Here is an 18,924-nt window from a genome sequence, read left to right as displayed (position 1 = left end):
CCATCCCACTACCAATCCTATAGACCTTTCCAAAAATAAAAGCCCATGTCAGGTTTTCTTAAATCTGACTTGGTCAAATAGCTTGACCAAGTCCACGCTTACTTTTATTTTGCACTGCAACCATAGCTGTGGCTGTAATCACAATGCGTTCCAGTGGGTTCAATATGCCTCTATGCGCATCTTGGGGGATACATAATGGCTCTCGCATATGATTCCCCTCAATGTCTCACACTATGTTATGTTATGTTATGGTAGTTGTGTCTGGATTCTTATAGTGAATGTATGTTTTTTATTTTTGGACCATCATACATGTACCCTCTGTGAGGCACCTTTTACACCTATTTTATGTATAGTTGTTTAATTTCAATAAAGGAAAACTATATATTTTTGGACATTTGTGCTTGTTTTCTTCAGTGACCGAACTTTTTCACTGAGTTGGTGTAATGATATTTTTATAAGTACTGTCCATAACTGCTTTTGTTCATAGTAGGAAGACTATATGTTGATTAACCCCTTTCTGACATCGGGCAATACGTATCTGCGCCCTGGGCCTATTGGACCAGATACATATTATTACGCCCTGGTGATCACGCCGGCACAGAGGCTGTGCGGGCGCGATCGTCGCTGATTCTAACAGCTGACACTCGGTACTATGTGCCAGGAGTGGTGCCGCACTGCTCCCGGCACAGTAACCCCGGAAATGCTACGATCGAAGTCGATCGCAGCATTTCCGGGACAAGCAGAGGTAAGAGCGCCCCTCTTACCTTGGATCGGCGATCCCTTGCTGTGAGCACGGGGTCCCGATCGTTGCCATTGTGACCTGATGTCGTCATGATAACATCCGGGTCACCAGGCATCAGGAAGTGAGGTAGATTGCGCTCAGTGCACGGTCTACCTAATTTGTGTCTGCAGGGGCAGAAAGACTGCATAGCATAGAGATCTCTATGCTGTGCTAGTGATCAGCCTGCAAAAAATGAAAATCCCATAGTGGGACAAGGTATAAAAGTGAAAGAAACTGTCAGAAAGTAAAAAAAAATGTAAAAAAAAGTTGTAAAAATATATATAAAGAAAAAATAATCCAAAAAAATTAAAATATACTGTACCCATAAATAAATATTATTATAAAAAAAACAAACAATAAATGTACACTTATTTGGTATCGCCGCGTCCGGAAAAACCTGACCTATAAAACTGTCCCACTAGTTAACCCCGTTAGTGAACACGGTAAATAAATAAATAAAAAACAAAGCAAAAACGATGCTTTATCATCATGCCGCCAAACAAAAATGGAATAAAACGCGATCAAACAAATGAATGTAAATAAAAATGGTACCACTAAAAATGTCATTTTGTCCCTCAAAAAACAAGCCACCATACAGCTCTACCAGACAAAAAATAAAAAAGTTATAGCTCTCAGAATAAAGTGATGCATAAAAAAATATTTTTTTCTGTAAAATAGTTTTTATTGTGTAAAAGCACCAAAACATAAAAAAGTGATATGAATGTAGAATCGCTGTAAACGTACTGACCTGAAGAATAAAGATGCCTTATCAAATTTACCACACGCGGAACGGCATAAAAAAAAAAAAAATTCCTGAATTGTTGGTTTTTGTTTATTCTGCTTCCCAAAAATCGGAATAGAAAGCAATCAAAAAATGTAATTTGCCCAAAAATGGTACCAATAAAAAAGTCAAATCGTTTCGCAATAAAACAAGCCCTTACATGACTCTGTCGGCCGAAACATGGAAAAATGGTTGCAAAAACTAGTCTTTGCAAAAAAAAAGCGTCTTTTAGTGTGACAGCTGCCAAACATAAAAACCCGATATGGATCTGATATCGCTGTAATTGCACCGACCTGAAAAATAAAGTAATCTAATCGCTTATAAAGCACGAGGAACGGCATAAAAAATCAACTCTAGGGTTAGGGTTGTATTAGGGTTAGGGTTGTGCTAGGGTTAGGGTTGTGCTAGAGTTAGGGTTGTGCTAGGGTTAGGGTTGTGCTAGGGCTGGGGTCGTGCTAGGGTTGGGGTCATTCTAGGGTTGGGGTTGTGCTAGGGTTGGGGTTGAGTTAGGGTTGGCATTTTTTCAAAAGAAAAGAAAAAAAAATGGCGATATGGCGACTAGTGTTGAGCACAAGTGCTCTCTACTTGAGTTTGCATTGGGTGCTCGGGTATGCACCGAGTATCGCGGGTTCTTGAGTGACATGCTCAAGTCCCCGCCCCACATGTTTTGCGGCTGTCATACAGCCAAAAAAACCTTGCGGGGATTGCCTGCCATGCATGAGCGATCCCGCATGTTTTATTTTGGGTGTCTAAACAACTGTGAAACATATGGGGTGGGGACTCGAGCATGTCACTCGAGCACCAGCAATACATGGTGCATACCTGAGTCCCCAATGCAAACTAAAGTAGCGAGCACTTGCGCTCAAGGCTAATGACAACTTATTCAATATGATGACCTAATGTTATCAAATTTTGTGTCATACCTCTGGGTTCAAAATGTTCACTATACCGCTTGATAAAATCCTTGAGGGGTCTAGTTTCCAAAATGGGTTCAGATGTGGGCGGTTTCCACTGTTTAGGCACATCAGGGACTCTCCAAACGAGACATGGCATCTGCTAAGTATTCAAGCAAATTTTACATTCAAAAAGTCAAATGGCGCTCCTTCCCTTCTGAACCTTGCCAACAGTATACCATACAGTTTTCAATAATAGACCCCCTATCTCTACCTAAAGTGCTATGTGCTTAGTGCAAGAAGGTAGGTTATGAGAATCAATTAGTTGATCACTATATTAGGGTATCTAAAAGGAAGATTTTGAGTAAATAGGATAAAATGCCAATCAAATTTCAATCCCCCATGTGAGCATTACACATTAATAAGCTCATCTCACAGCCTGATCCAATTCAAATATAATTTAAATCAGACAACGCATATTCAGAGTGGCCTCGGTACTTACATACTGAATCAGATATGGAAAGTGCGTCCCCACGCCCCTACGCGCGTTTCGCCCTCACTTCGTCACGGGGGCATGCCCTCGGGTAGCCAAAGGTATGTTTAAATAGTGCCCATCAACCAATGGTGTGTAATAATTAGTAGCGTCAGGTAGTACGGCGGCATGTGCCTTGGTCAGCGCATGTGCCACCGCTCTTCACTTCCTATAGGGAACTTCCGTCCATTGGCGGTGGAGCGCCTGCAGTGCCGAGAGTCCAAAGAACCAGGCGTGACTGCAGCATGCATGCGCACGGGCGCACATAGTGTGGACAAGGCAATGCTGGTGAGTCTGAAAACTTGAGAGGGATCAGGGGAAAGGGGGGGGGAGGATTGAATAGTTCCCTACCCAAATATATTATAGGACAATGGTACAGCAGTGGATATTGGGATTATTAAATAATATTGAAAAGTGAATTCTTAACAATAGTATGGTCCATGTGATACAACATATAAACATAGCAAGAATTCCCAAAGTGCTCATGCACATGCTCATGATTTGTCAACTATAATAGTTATACCACAGATTATAACAATACATTACACAGAATATAAATGTACAGTACATCAAGGCCTTATTAATTCATATTCAATTTCTAAGTGAATTCATAATGGAGTGGTAAGAAGATTTTTTCACCACCAAGGTCTGTAATGTAAAAAATTCAAATACATTATGCATGAAAGGAGTCCTCTTATATTGTGCCCATAGGTAAATTGATCCTTTGAGTTTGGGTTCAACATCAGGTGCCCACACAGCTGATAGCCGTAGAAAACTTACCAGTGTCACCAGTACAAGAATGGATCCACCACATCCATCCACACCACCTAACGCAAACAGGTAAGTACTCAGGTCCGTTTTCTCATGTAGTAGTTCTGCCAACACTGAGAAGGTGTGGCCAGGTTCACAGCTAAGCCCTCCTGGGACAGGATCACTATGAAAACTAAACAAAAAATACAAAATAAGTACACAGCAATAAAGTTAAAAAACACCCTTAACCCATAAACAAAGCCTGGGAACATATAGCCACGTGGTTTATAGAAATAAATGAAACCCAAAATTTTGATTCAATCCCAGCGGAGTAACCGTTTTAAGCCTGAAAATCCACCGGCTTTCTACCTGGGAAAGAATTTTAAATAAATCGCCCCCTCTAGAGCTCAACGATACCTGGTCGATGGCTTTGATCTTCAAAAGCCTGCCACCACTATTGTGAAAAGTATTGAAATGCCTTGGTAGGGTTTTAAGTTCACCTTCTTCCTCTGAGTCTTTGGATTTTTCAATGTAGCGTATATGCTCGCATACTCTGACTTTTAGTTCTTGGGTGGTCATACCCACATATTTTTTCTGGCAGGGGCATTCCGCTAAGTAGACCACCCCCTTCGAGGAGCACGTCAAGAATTGATTTATAATAAATTCTTCACTGTTACTGGAGTGGGTAAATTTTTTTCCTTTAACCAAATTTTGACAAGCCTTGCAATGCCCACATGGGCAAAAACCCTTAATGTGATTAATAAAAGAGGTATCATTAGTCTTAACTATCTGGTAATGGCTCCGAACAAGTAGATCCTTCAGGTTTTTCAATCTCTTAGCTGTGATTAGTGATAAGCGAGTACTAAAATGCTCGGGTACTTGTTGCTTGGGTGAAGGAAATTGGAATACTCGGGTGCTCGACCCGAGCAACGAGCCCAATGTAAGTCTATGGGAACCTCAAGCATTTTTCTGGCGGCTCCCCCCGGCAGTCTGCAGAGGGCCTGAAAATTGCCCAAATCGATGGGAACAGTGCTCAAATGGCATGGGAACAGCATGGGGAAGACACCTGGAAGCATTTCTGACTCCCAAGTCACTGCTGTCAACAACGTTGTCAGAGTATTATGCCACTTTTACAGACTCACAATAAAACATACAAAAACAAAACCAAAATGGATTTTCCTGGGAAATATGTTAAGGAACATCCTTTCCAGGGCAATGACTTGTATATAAGGCAAAATAAATAACCAAAAACAAAAATACTCCTCCACACCTTGGGCTATGTTCACATGTAGCGTTTTTGATGTGTTTTTCCACTTTTCATTGTTTTCAACCAAGACAAATGCATTCACCAGGAAATGTCATTTTAACATTTTACAACTTTATCTGGCCATGTGGTGTGTGACACATCATCAGACACATGAATACAGTGCTGAAAAGACATGGGAAGAGCATGGGGAAGACCTCTGGAAGCATCTATGACTCCCAGGTCACTGCCTAAAAGTGTGCCCATCATAAGTGATCCTTGACGCATGCAAAGATGCCTCCCGCCATGCACCTGTCGTTGCAGACTTGCAGCAATCACCGTCCACGTCCTTGTCCGAGTGCAGCGTTCAGTTGTCCCTACCCCATTCCTTGGAATGCAAGCTCAAGTATGCAGCCAGACACCCACCCACCCACAGGCTGCAATACTATACTGCCAAATTTTTGACAGCTGCTTGCACTTGAAATGTGGCCTTTTAGGCTCGTGGAGGCAGAAGCTTTTCATAACCTCATGCTGGCGGCGGCCGGGTGTCCATACTCGGTCACCAGCTGCCACTGTTTCTCCCGGTGTCGTCTCCGCCTTCCACAAGCACGGGTCCCACAACATTACCCGTGCCCTCCCCAGTGCACTTACTGGAAGGACCGCTTAACCACAAACACGTGGACAGGTAAATGTGGCCAGGGACGGTATGGAGCCAGTCCACAGCTTTTTTTGCTGAGTTGTATTTCACAACAGCCATATTCTTTAGCTTGGTGAAAGGACTTGGGAAACCATATCTACCCAGCTGTCATTTCTCCCAGGAAGTCCTCTAAAGCTGCTTTCACTTGAAATGTGGCCTTTTAGGCTCGTGGAGGCGGAAGCTTTTCACAACCTCATGCCTCGTGTCCATACTCGGTCCCCAGCCGCCACTATTTCTCCCGGTGTTGTTTCCACCTTCTACAAGCGCGGGTCCCTGAACCTTACTGCTGGTACTTTTCTGTGGGAATCTGCTTGCCTCCTACCAGCCTGGAATATTTCCAGTAAACTATGGTACGACACCATGGTATTAGCACTGCCCCCAGTACCAGTAGCAAAACCTTCCCCAAATTCCTTCTCAGGAATTTTATTTGGTAGACTGAGTGGCTGACCAAATACATTAGTTTCTCACAAAGGAGCTGAAGATAGAGTAGCAGTAGGTGCAAGTTTCTCCAGCCTGTTAGATATCAAATGGTGAATGGCAGCACATTGGATCAGTGGTTAGCACTGAAGCCTTGCAGCCCTGGGATCCTAGGTTCAAATCCACCTAATACATCTCCCAAGAAAAGACACTGGATTTGATTTTATGTTACGCTGCTATCATTCTGTGGTTTTGAGAAGTCTGGCCCAATCCAGCCCTTGTTCATTTTTATAATAGTCAGCCTGTCAGCATTTTCAGTTGAGAGGCGGATGCGCTTATCAGCTATAACTCCACCAGCGGCACTAAAAACCCGCTCTGATAAAATGCTGGCGTCAGAGCAGGCCAGTTCATTCCACGTATCCAGCTTGGATGCCAAATAATTATAAGGCACAGAGGAATCACGGAGGACGTTGGTACGGTCGGCAAGGTACTCCCTCAGCATCTTCCAAAACTTTGCACTCCTTGTGAGAGTACCCCGCGCCTCAAGGCCTGTGCGATGGGAGGTTCTGAAAAAACTCTCCCAGAACTTAGACAGTGTTCCCCTGCCTCTGCTGGATTGAAGTTGTGTCTCTCTCGCCTGTACTCCTTGATTGTCCAATGAAGTGTGCCCTCTGTCACCAGCGTTTTCAGATGGGAATTTTTTTAATAGTTCCGCAACAAGGGCCTTCTGGTACAGCCTCATTTTTGTAGACCTGTCCGCCTCAGGAATAAGAGATATAAAGCTCTCCTTGTAGCATGGGTCTAGAAGTGTCACCAATCAGTAATGACTGTCACCCAAAATTTTGAGAACGTGAGGGTTATGGGAAAAGCAGCGAAACATAAACTCAGCCATGCGTGCCAGACTACTAACAGGCAAGACTTCTGTGTCCTCACCAAGAGGATGACTGACCATGCTCTCCTCCTCCTCCTCTCTGTCCTCTGGCCATCCATGCTGAACAGACGGTATGACAGCTGTGCAGGTAGTACCGTCTATAGTGCATGAAAATAGCTCCTGTCCTTCCTCCTCCTCTTCTTCCTCATTGTCACCCAATCCATGTTGGGATGAGATGAGGCTTGGCTGTGTGTAATCACCCTGTATGGTTCCTTGCTCCATCTCATCGTGCTCTGCCTGCAATGCATCCTCTTTGATTGTGAGCAGAGAGCATTTCAGATGGCAGAGAAGCGGGATGGTGACGCTAATTATGGCATCATCACCACTCACCATCTGGGTGGAGTCCTCAAATTTTGGAGGATGGTGCATATGTCTGGCATCCATGTCTACTCCTGAGGTCTTATGTGTGGAGTCTGAACTGAATACCGACTGCCTTGTTGATGCTGGTACTCAACAACTGCCCTCTTCTGCTCACAAATCCTTCCCAACATCTGCAGTGTAGAGTTCCAACGCGTGGGGACATCACACACCAGTCTATGAGCCGGAAGCTGCAAATGCTGCTAAAACACGGCAAGGGCAGCGGAAGCTGTAGGTCACTTTCTAAAATGGGCGCACAGGTGGCTTACTTTAACAAGCAGATCCGGCAGCTCCGAGTAGGATTTGAGAAACCGCTGAACCAGGAGGTTAAGCACATGGGCCAGGCATGGTACATGTGTGAGCTTGCCTCGCCTCAGAACCGCCACCAGGTTCCGGCCATTGTCACACACGACCATGCCTGGCTGTATGTTCAGCGGTGTGAGCCACAGATCTGCCTGCTCTTTCAGAGCTGTCCACAACTCTTCAGCATTGTGCGGTTTGTCACCTTAGCATATTTAGCTTTAGCCTGTTGCCGCTTGGCCGAGGCAGTGCTGCAGTTCTTACAGCTTGTGACTGATGTGGTCATTTCGGAGATGGAGGCTGAAGAGGAGGAGGAGGCTGAGGAGGATGAGGTGCAGAAGCTGTAGACCGGGGGGGGGCAACCCTGATTGACCCAGTTCCTGGGGACCGAGTACCGAGGGACGGCCACTGCCATCACGTTGCGGAATGCTTCCGTCTCCACGAGCCTAAAAGGCATCATTTCGAGCGCAAGCAGACGTGAAATGTGAGAATTTAGTAGTGTGGCCTGTGGGGCGTTGGCTACATATTTGCACTTGCGTTCCAAGGACTGGTATGGACAACTGAACACTGCGCTGGGACAAGGACATGGACGTGCTTCCTGATGCTGCTACTTGAGAGTGCGCAACGACAGCTGCAGGGCAGGAGGCATCTTCGCATGCACCATGGACAGGGGATTGGCTTGCATGCACAACAGTGGAAGAAGCAATGGTGCAGACACTGTTCTTGGACCTTGGGGTTCGGCCCATAAAGTCAGGTGCTTTGCTGCCATGTGCCTGATCATGCTGGTGGTGGTCAGGCTGGTCGTTTTGCCACCCCTGCTGATGCTGGCCTGGCAGGTGGCCTTTTTGGGGTTATCGGCAGAGTCTTTAAAAAAACAACCAGACTCGGGAAGACCTAACAGTTGTACTGGCAACTTCCTTCGTGTTGGTGTTACAGGGAATGGTTGCTTGTTTTAATACACACGCCCGGACTGACTGGCGTGTGCGTGTTTAGTGGTTCCACTGTGCCATGAACCGGAGAGTGTCTGGAGGGGCGTAACTAAGTATCTGCCCGATCCGACCAAGGTCGCACGACGGCATACAACGCCAGTGCACCAGGGAGGAACCGAGCAGAGGGACCAGGGTCTACTCCAGGTCAGACTCCGGACACGGCTGTTGACCCACACCGGGGAATGCAGGAACAGGCAGACTAGAGCGCAGGCTGGGTAGGGTCCAGTACAGACTGGGAGACAAATTCGGAGCCGCACATGCGGTAAACAGAGTAAAGCGAAACCGCAGGTGCGGTAGTCAAGGCCGAGCAGAGCAGAACCGCAGACGCGGTAGACAAGGCGGAGCAGAGCAGAACCGCAGACGCGGTAGACAAGGCTGAGCAGAGCAAAACCGCATACGCGGTAGACAAAACTGAGCAAAGCGAAACCGCAGACGCGGTGGACAGGACTGAGCAAAGCGAAACCGCAGACGCGGTGGACAGGGCTGAGCAAAGCGATACCGCAGACGCGGTGGACAGAGCTGAGCGAAGCGAAACTGCAGACGCGGTGGACAGGGCAGAGCAAAGCGAAACCGCAGACGCGGTGGACAGGGCTGAGCAAAGCGAAACCGCAGACGCGGTGGACAGGGCTGAGCAAAGCAAAACCGCAGACGCCGTGGACAGGGCTGAGCAAAGTGAAACCGCAGACGCGGTGGACAGGGCTGAGCAAAGCGAAACCGCAGACACGGTGGACAGGGCTGAGCAAAGAGAAAAACCGCAGACGCGGTGGACAGGGCTGAGCAAAGCGAAACCGCAGACGAGGTGGACAGGGCTGAGCAAAGCGAAGCCGCAGACGCGGTGGACAGGGCTGAGCAAAGCGAAACCGCAGACGCGGTGGACAAGGCTGAGCAAAACGAAACCGCAGACGCGGCGGACAGGGCTGAGAGAAGCGAAACCGCAGACGCGGCGGACAGGGCTGAGCGAAGCGAAACCGCAGACGCGGTGGACAAGGCTGAGCAAAGCGAAACCACAGACGCGGTGGACAGGGCTGAGCAAAGCGAAACCACAGATGCGGTGGACAGGGCTGAGCAAAGCGAAACCGCAGACGCAGTGGACAGGGCTGAGCAAAGCGAAACCGCAGACGCGGTGTACAGGGCTGAGCAAAGCGAAGCCGCAGACGCGGTGGACAGGGCTGAGCAAAGCGAAACCGCAGACGCGGTGGACAAGGCTGAGCAAAACGAAACCGCAGACGCGGCGGACAGGGCTGAGCGAAGCGAAACCGCAGACGCGGCGGACAGGGCTGAGCAAAGCGAAACCGCAGACTCGGTGGACAAGGCTGAGCAAAGCGAAACCGCAGACGCGGTGGACAGGGCTGAGCAAAGCGAAACCGCAGATGCGGTGGACAGGGCTGAGCAAAGCGAAACCGCAGACGCGGTGAACAGGGCTGAGCAAAGCGAAACCGCAGACGCGGTGGACAGGGCTGAGCAAAGCGAAACCGCAGACGCGGTGGACAGGGCTGAGCAAAGCAAAACCGCAGACGCGGTGGACAGGGCTGAGCAAGCAAGAACCGCCGAAGCGGCAAGCAAGGCAGAGCGGAGGGAACAGGGCTCAGTTCACACGGAACAGACAGGAAGGGAAAGGCAGAACCAGATACCCACAGGGTACTTGCAGAGAAGTAGCGAGTGGACCACAAACTCACAAACGGAAGTACAGTGACAACGAGCAGGAGTTAGGTACGAGTTCAGACTCTGCAGAAAATGGAAGGTACGGACATAGAGAAACACAGAAAACAGGCTAGAAGAGTATTCAGACAAGAACAGACACAGCAGCAAGATACTGGAGCGGGTCTAGGTAAGCGGCCCCTAGAAGGCGGAACGAACAGGCAGGAGCGAGTTCACACAGGCCTGGAAATACAGCCTCCAGGATAGGCAGAAGACAACAGGCTAGAAGATAATACAGAGAGGACACAGTTCAGACACGGGAACTGATACCGAAGGCAGGAAACATAAACGGGACCTGGCATATCAGTGACCAGAAGCCAACTGACAGAACACAATGCTCAGGCATGGGTTAATTGGAGCAGCTGGTTTAAATACCAGGTGACAGACAGCAATAGGCTGAGGACGCACAAGGGGTGTGCCTGCAGCAGGTACAAAAAGCAGGAAGTGATGGGGCGCCGCCCTTAAGCAGCAGAAACAGAAGCAAACAGACAGCATGGAGGGAAGCCAGAGAGACATTCTGGATTGGAGATCAAGTGCGCGCTCTTGCACAGTGGGAGATGGACCACTATGCAAGGACGCCGCCAGGTATGTTACACCTGCCTTCTATCTTCGGCCACCACACTGCTTCTTCCTGCCTGTTGGGGTGCTCTGCCTTCCTCCCCCTGTGTGCTGCTGTCCTCGCTCTGCATGTCCTCCTGCCAGGTTGGGTCAGTTACTATATCATCCACCACCTCGTCTTCCACTTCCGCACTCTGGTCCTCCTCCTGACTTTCTGGCAATTGTGTCTCATCATCGTCCACCTCTTGTGACACTTTCCCACTGTCGCCTCCGTGTGACCGTGGCTGCTCAAATATTTGGGCATCACTACACGCCATCTCCTCTTGCCCCACTTCAAGTGGACCAGGCGAGAGCCCCGAATCTATAAATGGAAAAGTGAACAGCTCTTCATAGTGTCCAAGTATGGGATCAGTTGTCTCCGGGCACTCGGCATGGTGGAAGGAAGGAGTATCAGGGTGAGGAATATGTGGTCCAGACTCACGGCTACTGAGACTTGACCATGTGGAAGACAGGGTGGTGGTGGTGGCTAAGTGACTGGAATCATTATCCGCTATCCAACCAACAACCTTTTGATACTGCTCTGGGTTCAATAGTGGTGTGCTGCGGTCCCCTAGGAATTGGGACAGGAAGGTCAGATGAGAAGATGTGGGTGTTTGTTGTGGCACAATTTCAGCTTGCCCACGGCCTTGTCCTCAGCCTCTGCATGCACCATCACCATCACGTCCAGTTCCCTGTCCCTTGCCACGTGCCTTGCCCATTTTAAATGGAGGACAATATCTTCCATGCTCACTGTGATGGAGAAAACAGAGTTTTAAATACCTGGCCTGTAGGTAAGTTGTTTGAAAAGCAAACTGGTGTGAATTGCTTCACTGATACACAAAAGGAAATTTTTAATGGAGGCCAGAAATGGCAGTATTTTCTGACAACGTATATGTGATCCGTGTGACGGAGAAAACAGAGTTTTAAATACCTGGCCTGTAGGTAAGTAGTTTGAACAGCAAACTGGTGTGAATTGCTTCACTGACACACTAAAGGAAATTTTTAATGTAGGCCAGAAATGGCAGCATTTTCTGACAACGTATATGTGATCCGTGTGACGGAGAAAACACAGTTTTAAATAGCTGGATTTCTAGCTCTGTAATATGGAAAGGACCTGGCTGTATTCTGCAGTGCCAACAAGCAAATGGCGCAGAAAAACGGTGTTCTCTGGATTGCTTTTTAAGCAAATAATGAGGATTAAGATCCAAAAAAAAGTATTCCTGACCCCTAAGACCTGGGTCTTTGTATAGAAATATCTAACAGCAGCAGAAGGCAGAATTGGAATGGAGCCTCTTGTGCTATATGCACTGCAGTCTGCTATATACCCTGCCTGCCTGCCTATATACACTGCCTGCCTGATATCTCTGCAAATGGATTAGTTAGTCCTCAAAAGGACTGTTTGTTAAGATGGATATGTGTAATGTACGGTTTTTCTCCCTACACTTCCTACTACACAAGCAAATCTCTCCCTGAGGCAGCAGCACCTCTCCCTACTCTGCCTGATTTCGGAGTGACTGTGACGAGCATGGCAGCGCCAGGTCTGATATAGACCTGATGACGCTGTGCGGCCAGCCAATCACTGTAATGCCACAACCAACATGGCTACAGCATTACGGTGAGTGGTAGGCAATCCCTGCATGTTGATTGGCGCTCTAAAGAGCGCCAAACATGCAGGGTGGGGACCCGAGCTCCCGCCAAGCAACACCAGAAATACTCGGCGAGCGCCGAGCATCTTGAGCAGTGAGATGCTCGGGCGATCACCGAGCAGTAGTGAGCATGCTCACTCATCACTACTTCTGAGATTTCCTGTATTCCTGCGTGGTGGTGTACCTGGACGATATCTTGGTGTTCTCCCCTGATCTGCCCTCTCACCAGAGGGATGTTCGTCAGGTACTACTGCGGCTTTAGAAGAATCGCCTGTTCGATAAGTATGAGAAGTGCCTCTTTGAGCAGACCTCCCTACCATTTGTGGGATATATCATCTCTGAGACCGGCTGCGGATGGATCCCGAGAAGGTGTCTGCCGTCTTAAAGTAGCCCCGACCCGAGGGGTTGAAGGCTATTCAGCGGTTTCTAGAATTCGCTAACTATTACCGCCTCTTCATTCCTCATTTCTCCTCCCTTACTGCTCCCATCTCTGCTCTCACCCGTAAAGGAGCAAATCCCAGGGAATGGTCTTCCAAGGCGGAAAATGCCTTTGTTTCTCTTAAGCAAGCCTTCTCCTCCGCTCCAGTGTTACATCGTCCTGATTGCAATAAACAGTTCTTCCTGGAGATTGATGCTTCTTCCTCTGGGGCCGGAGCAGTGCTCATCCAGAAATCCTCATCCGGTCGAATGGTGACCTGCGGCTTCTTCTGAAAACTCTTTTCTTCGTCCGAGCGCAATTACTCCATAGGGGATCGAGAACTGCTGGCCATCAAATTAGCGCTGGAGGAGTGGCGCTACTTGCTTGAGGGGGCTCTGCACTCAGTGGTCATCTACACTGACCATAAAAACCTCGCTTACTTGCAGACCGCCCAAAGACTAAATCTGCGCCAGGCCAGATGGTCTTTGTTCTTTGCTCGTTTCTTCTTCTCTCTCCATTACCGCCCGGCAGACAAGAATATTAAAGCTGATGCTCTCTCACGCTCTTTTCTGTTTACCGACCAAGAGGAGGAGCCTCTACACATCATTGACCCCTCCAGAATAATGCCTGTTGCTCCGTTTGACCTGTTTCATCTACCTCCTGGTAAGAACTTTGTAACGGCTCAGGATCGGAGGAGGGTCTTACTCAGGGGTCATTCGTCCAAATTGGCTGGTCATGCCGGCCAGAGGAAGATGCTTCTGCTCATTGCCCGACATTATTGGTGGCCCACCGTGCGCAAAGATGTTGCGGATTTTGTCGCTGCTTGTTCCTCTTGTGCCCGTAACAAGATAACTAGGCACCTTCCAGCTGGTCATCTTCTTCCTCTTCCTGTGCCTTATGCTCCTTGGCAACACATTGCTATGGACTTCATCACTGATCTCCCAGTATCTTCCGGTTCAACCATCATTTGGGTGGTCGCTGACTGCTTCTCCAAGATGGCTCACTTCATCCCTCTGCCTGGTCTTCCATCCACACCTGTGCTGGCTAAGGACTTTATCCGTCACATCTTTCGTCCCCACGGCTTACCCCTCCACATTGTCTCGGACCGAGGAGTTCAGTTCACTTCTCACTTCTGGAGAGCCACGTGCAAGGTGCTTGATGTCTCTTTGGACTTTTCTTCGGCCTATCATCCTCAGTCCAATGGTCAAGTGGAACGTATTAATCAGATCCTTACCAGTTTTCTTCGGCACTTTGTCAACGCTCACCATAGCCATTGGGTAGAACTCCTGCCTTTGGCCGAGTTTTCTTATAACAACCATGTGAGTGAGTCCTCTGCTAAGTCTCCATTTTTTGTGGTTTACGGTCAACACACCCGAATTCCATTTCCTGTATCCTCTTCAGTGGACAGTCCTGCTGCGGATTCTCTCGTCAGTGAATTTTTGGTGATTTGGGAAGACACTATATCTGTGCTTCTTCAGTCCTTCGAGCGGATGAAGAATCATGCTGATAAGAGACGTCTGGATCTGCCTCTATTTTGTCCGGGAGACAAGGTCTGGCTTTCCTCCAAATATGTCCGTCTCAAGATACCATCATACAAGTTGGGCCCGTGGTTCATCTGTCCTTTCGAGATTCTGAACCAAATAAATCCAGTGGTGTACAAACTGAAACTCCCTGTCTCCTTACGGATTCCCAATTTCATTCACGTGTCTCTCCTCAAGCCTGTTGTCCTTAATCTTTTCTCTGACTATCCAGGTACCACTCCAGCTCCAGTCTCATCTGAGGACGTCTTTGAGGTAGAGAACATTTTGGCCATCAAGAGGGTAAGAGGAAAAACTTTCTTTCTTGTGGATTGGAAGGGGTTTGGTCGCCGCGGTCCCGGTCCAGCGTCCTCCGGCTCCCCTCCTGCGTCTTCCCGGGGCACGCGAACTGTGCTTAGGGCGCGCGCATGCTCCCTCCCTCTTAAAGGGGCCACGCGCCATCCTAAAGAGTCCCCGGCCAATGGCCGGAGGACTTCCCCTATATAAGGCACCTCCTCCAAAATGGAGGTGCCTGTGCAAGATTGTTGTTTGTGTGCTAACTTTCCTCAGTCCTCAGGTTCCAGTACCCACCAGCCTGTCTATCAGCCGTGCCCGCCAGCCTGTCTATCAGCCGGGCCCGCCAGACTGTCTATCAGCCGTGCCCGCCGGCCTGTCTATCATCTGTGCCCGCCTGCCTGCATATCAGCCGTGCCCTCCTGCCTGTCTATCTACCGTACCCACCAGCCTGCCTATAGGCTGTGCCTGTCTACCCGCATCACCTGCCTGTCTGCCAGCTGTGCTCATTCGCTGTGCCTGTTGGCCTCAGCCATCAGTGCCGTGGGAGTCACCTGCTCTCACACAAGGTTGGTCCCAGAGTGGCACCTGGTTCACCTTCCCGGTTTCTCCTTGGTTCACGGAGTCGACTAAGCCGCCATGTGACCAGGGTCGGTCCGGGTAGGCACATAGTTATGCCCATCTGGTCCCTCCTGGTATCACAGCACAGAGGTTCCACCACCTTGATCCGTAACAAGGATGAGGTGCAGGAGCTGTAGACTGTGGGGGCAACCCTGATTGACCTAGGGCCCGCAATCCTTGGCGTCGGGAGGACATGTTCCATCCCAAGGGCCGACTGGGTCTTGGCTTCCACTATGTTAACCCAGTGTTCTGCCAGCGAGATGTACCGTCCCTGCCCACAAGCACTTGTCCACGTGTCCGTGGTTAGGTGGACTTTCCCGGTAACTTCGTTGTTGAGGGCACGGCTAATGTTTTGGGACAAGTGCTTGTGTAATGCGTGGACGGCACACTGGGAGAAATAGTGGCGGCTGGGGACCAAGTACCGAGGGATGGCCGCCGCCATCAGGTTGCGGATTGCTTCCATCTCCACGAGCCTAAAAGGCAACATTTAGAGCACAAGCAGTCGTGAAATGTGGGAATTTAATACTGTTGCCTGTGGGGCGTTGGCTGCATTTTTGCGCTTGCGTTCCAAGGACTGGTATGGACAACTGAATGCTGCGCTGGGACAAGAACGTGGACGTGCTTCCTGATGCTGCTACTTGAGAGTGTGCAACGACAGGTGCAGGGCAGGAGGCATCTTCGCATGCACCATGGACAGGGGATTGGCTTGCATGTGCAACAGCGGAAGAAGCAATGGTGCCACCCGCAGACACTGTTCCTGGACCCTCGGGTTCGGCCCACAAAGTCGGGTGCTTTGCTGCCATGTGCCTGATCATGCTGGTCGTGGTCAGGCTGGTCGTTTTGCCACCCCTGCTGATGCTGGCCTGGCAGGTAGTGTAAATGGCCTTTCTGGGGTTAGTGGCAGAGTCTTTAAAAAACAACCAGACTCGGGAAGACCTAATGACGCGCCCTGGGCCTATGTGATGCAGCATTGCGCACGCAGGGACTACCCGGAGCCGGATCTGATAGGGGTAGTAGTCTCGTGGCGGTGACCCGGTCCGTGCCCAGGGAGTCAGACTAAGTGGCGGTATATTAGCAGTAGATGTAGAACGACTACGCCACCCGTTGAATGCAGCTATGGAGCTGCCGCTGCAGGGCAAACCGCTGAGGCCGGTGGGAGGATGGTGCAGCGTGGATGGTATAACCCCCAACGGGAGGGGTATGGCCTCAGGGCAGCCGACGTGGATGATGGGGGTAGCAGGAATCACTCAGAGACGATACGGTGTAGTTCAGGGTCTTTACTGGTGACAAAGATAGACCCTCCCGGAGTACTGGCTAGCGGTCGGGGCCTGGTCAGTCCTTGAGCAGATGGGATCCCCCTTGGCCAGGTGGAGTTGTAGGCCTCCCCAACTAATTGTACTCTTCTGGCTACCTTGCTAGAGGCGGGTAAAGGTAGCCCACGTCCCTGAGTGTACCGTGTGGTGCTCACCCGTATGGCCGGTGACTCGGGGCCTTCTAGTAGCTTCCGCTCCACGACGGCGGTGCTGGTCCCACACGTGTGACCGAGCCTTCGGGTTTCTGGGCCAGAGGACCTGAAATCCCCTGCCGGTCGGTTTCTGCTGCTGGGTAGGAGTTAGTCCCCACAGCCTCGGACTCCGGGTCCGGTAAGAAATCTTCAATCAGGGCGAGCTCTACAGCTTCCAGCCCTGATCTCCTCTTAGCACGACTCCCACAGAGCTCCTGATCTTTCTTTCCTATCACTGCTTCTCTTCTTCTCTCTACTCTTCTTCTCTAACCCTGCCTCAGCCCCAGGTTTATATAGGGGAAGTCCTTCCCCTCCCAGGACTGGGCAGGAGGTGTGGCATGCATAGGATTCCTGACCAAGAGACCTCCCACCTGCTCTCAGACATAACACTGCTGTTACTGTGGAAACCAGACCCCTGGGGTGCCACATTAACAGTTGTACTGGCAACTTCCTTTGTGTTGGTGTTACAGGGAACGGTTGCCTGCCTTCTTTCTGAGGCCACCACACTGCTTCTTCCTGCCTGTTGGCGTGCTTTCCCTCCCTCCCCCTGTGTGCTGCTCTCCTCGCTCTGCATGTCCTCCTGCCAGGTTGGGTCAGTTACTATATCATCCACCACCTCGTCTTCCACTTCCGCACTCTGGTCCTCCTCCTGACTTTCTGGTAATTGTCAAAGCAGTGAAATTTTATTTGCAGTCCATTAGTGAGCATATCAGTTAACGATATTTCAGTATAGTTTGGGGGTTTGGATGGTGGACACCGCGTTGTGAAGCCTGCCAGGTCCCATGTACTAAGGTGGTCCTTAACAGTTGCTTCCCATAGGATTGTCTTATTGAACATCCAAACCCCCAAACTATACTGAAATATCGTTAACTGATGAAGGTCACTGCGACCGAAACTTTAAACGTTTTATGTTCACTAATGAACTGCAAATAAAATTTCACTGCTTTGAATATTTGAATGCCAAGGCTATTTTTGTATGTCAGTGGGTTCGGCCCCTACTTGTGCACCATTACACAGCAGTGCAGCGATTTTTTTGTATTGATTTCTGGTAATTGTGTCTCATCATCGTCCACCTCTTGTGACACTTTCCCGCCTTCGTGTGACCGTGGCTGCTCAAATATTTGGGCATTGCTACAGGCGATCTCCTCTAGCCTCGCTTCAAGTGGACCAGGCGAGAAGCCCGAATCTATAAATGGAAAAGTGAACAGCTCTTCGGAGTGTCCAAGTGTGGGATCAGTTGTCTCTGGGTACTCGGCATGGTGGGAGGAAAGAGGTTCAGGGTGAGGAATATGCGGTCCAGACTCACAGCTACTGAGACTTGACCGTGTGGAAGACAGGGTGGTGGTGGTGGTGGCTAAGTGACTGGAAGCATTATCTGCTATCCAATCAATAACCTTTTCACACTGCTCTGTGTTCAATAGTGGTGTTCTGCGGTCCCCTATTAATTGGGACAGGAAGGTCGAGCGAGAAGATGTGGGTGTTTGTTGTGGCACAATTTCAGCTTGCCCACGGCCTCGGCCTCTGCATGCACTATCATCACCATCACGTCCAGTTCCCCGTCCCTTGCCACGTGCCTTGCCCATTTTAAATGGAGGACAATATCTTCCACGCTTACAACAAATGACTGAATTTGGAGCAAACTTATATATGATCCTTGTGACGGACAAACCACAGTTTTAAATACCTGGCCTGTAGGTAACTATTTTGAACAGCAATCTGGTGTCAATTGCTTCACTGACACACTGAATTTTTTTTTAATGGAGGCCAGAAATGCCAGTATTTTCTGAAAACGTATATGTGACCCGTGTGACGGAGAAAACACAGTTTTGAATACCTGGCCAGTAGATAACTATTTTGAACAGCAAACTGGTGTGAATTGCTTCACTGACACACTGAAAATTTTTTTAATGGATGCCAGAAATGGCAGAATTATATGTGATCTGTGTGACGGACAATCC

General features: G+C 49.3%; 1 protein-coding gene across 1 annotated transcript in view; it reads right to left on the bottom strand.

The window, feature by feature from the left end:
- Positions 1-2,484: 2,484 nt before the first annotated feature.
- ADAMTS16 (ADAM metallopeptidase with thrombospondin type 1 motif 16) overlaps positions 2,485-18,924 on the bottom strand; it is a 453,100-nt gene continuing 436,660 nt past the window's right edge. The window contains exons 24-25 of the transcript XR_012320095.1: positions 3,768-3,930; positions 2,485-2,618 (exon numbers count right to left, since the gene is read on the bottom strand). The gene's annotated coding sequence lies outside the window, so the exon portion shown is untranslated. The remainder of the gene's footprint in view (positions 2,619-3,767; positions 3,931-18,924) is intronic.

This window comes from Phyllobates terribilis, unplaced genomic scaffold (assembly GCF_046119375.1).
Source record: "Phyllobates terribilis strain yellow unplaced genomic scaffold, ASM4611937v1 Scaffold_4__5_contigs__length_816908805, whole genome shotgun sequence".
NCBI lineage: Eukaryota > Metazoa > Chordata > Amphibia > Anura > Dendrobatidae > Phyllobates > Phyllobates terribilis.
Note: the sequence above shows the minus strand (reverse complement) of the source record. Positions and strands in the feature narration are given on the sequence as shown.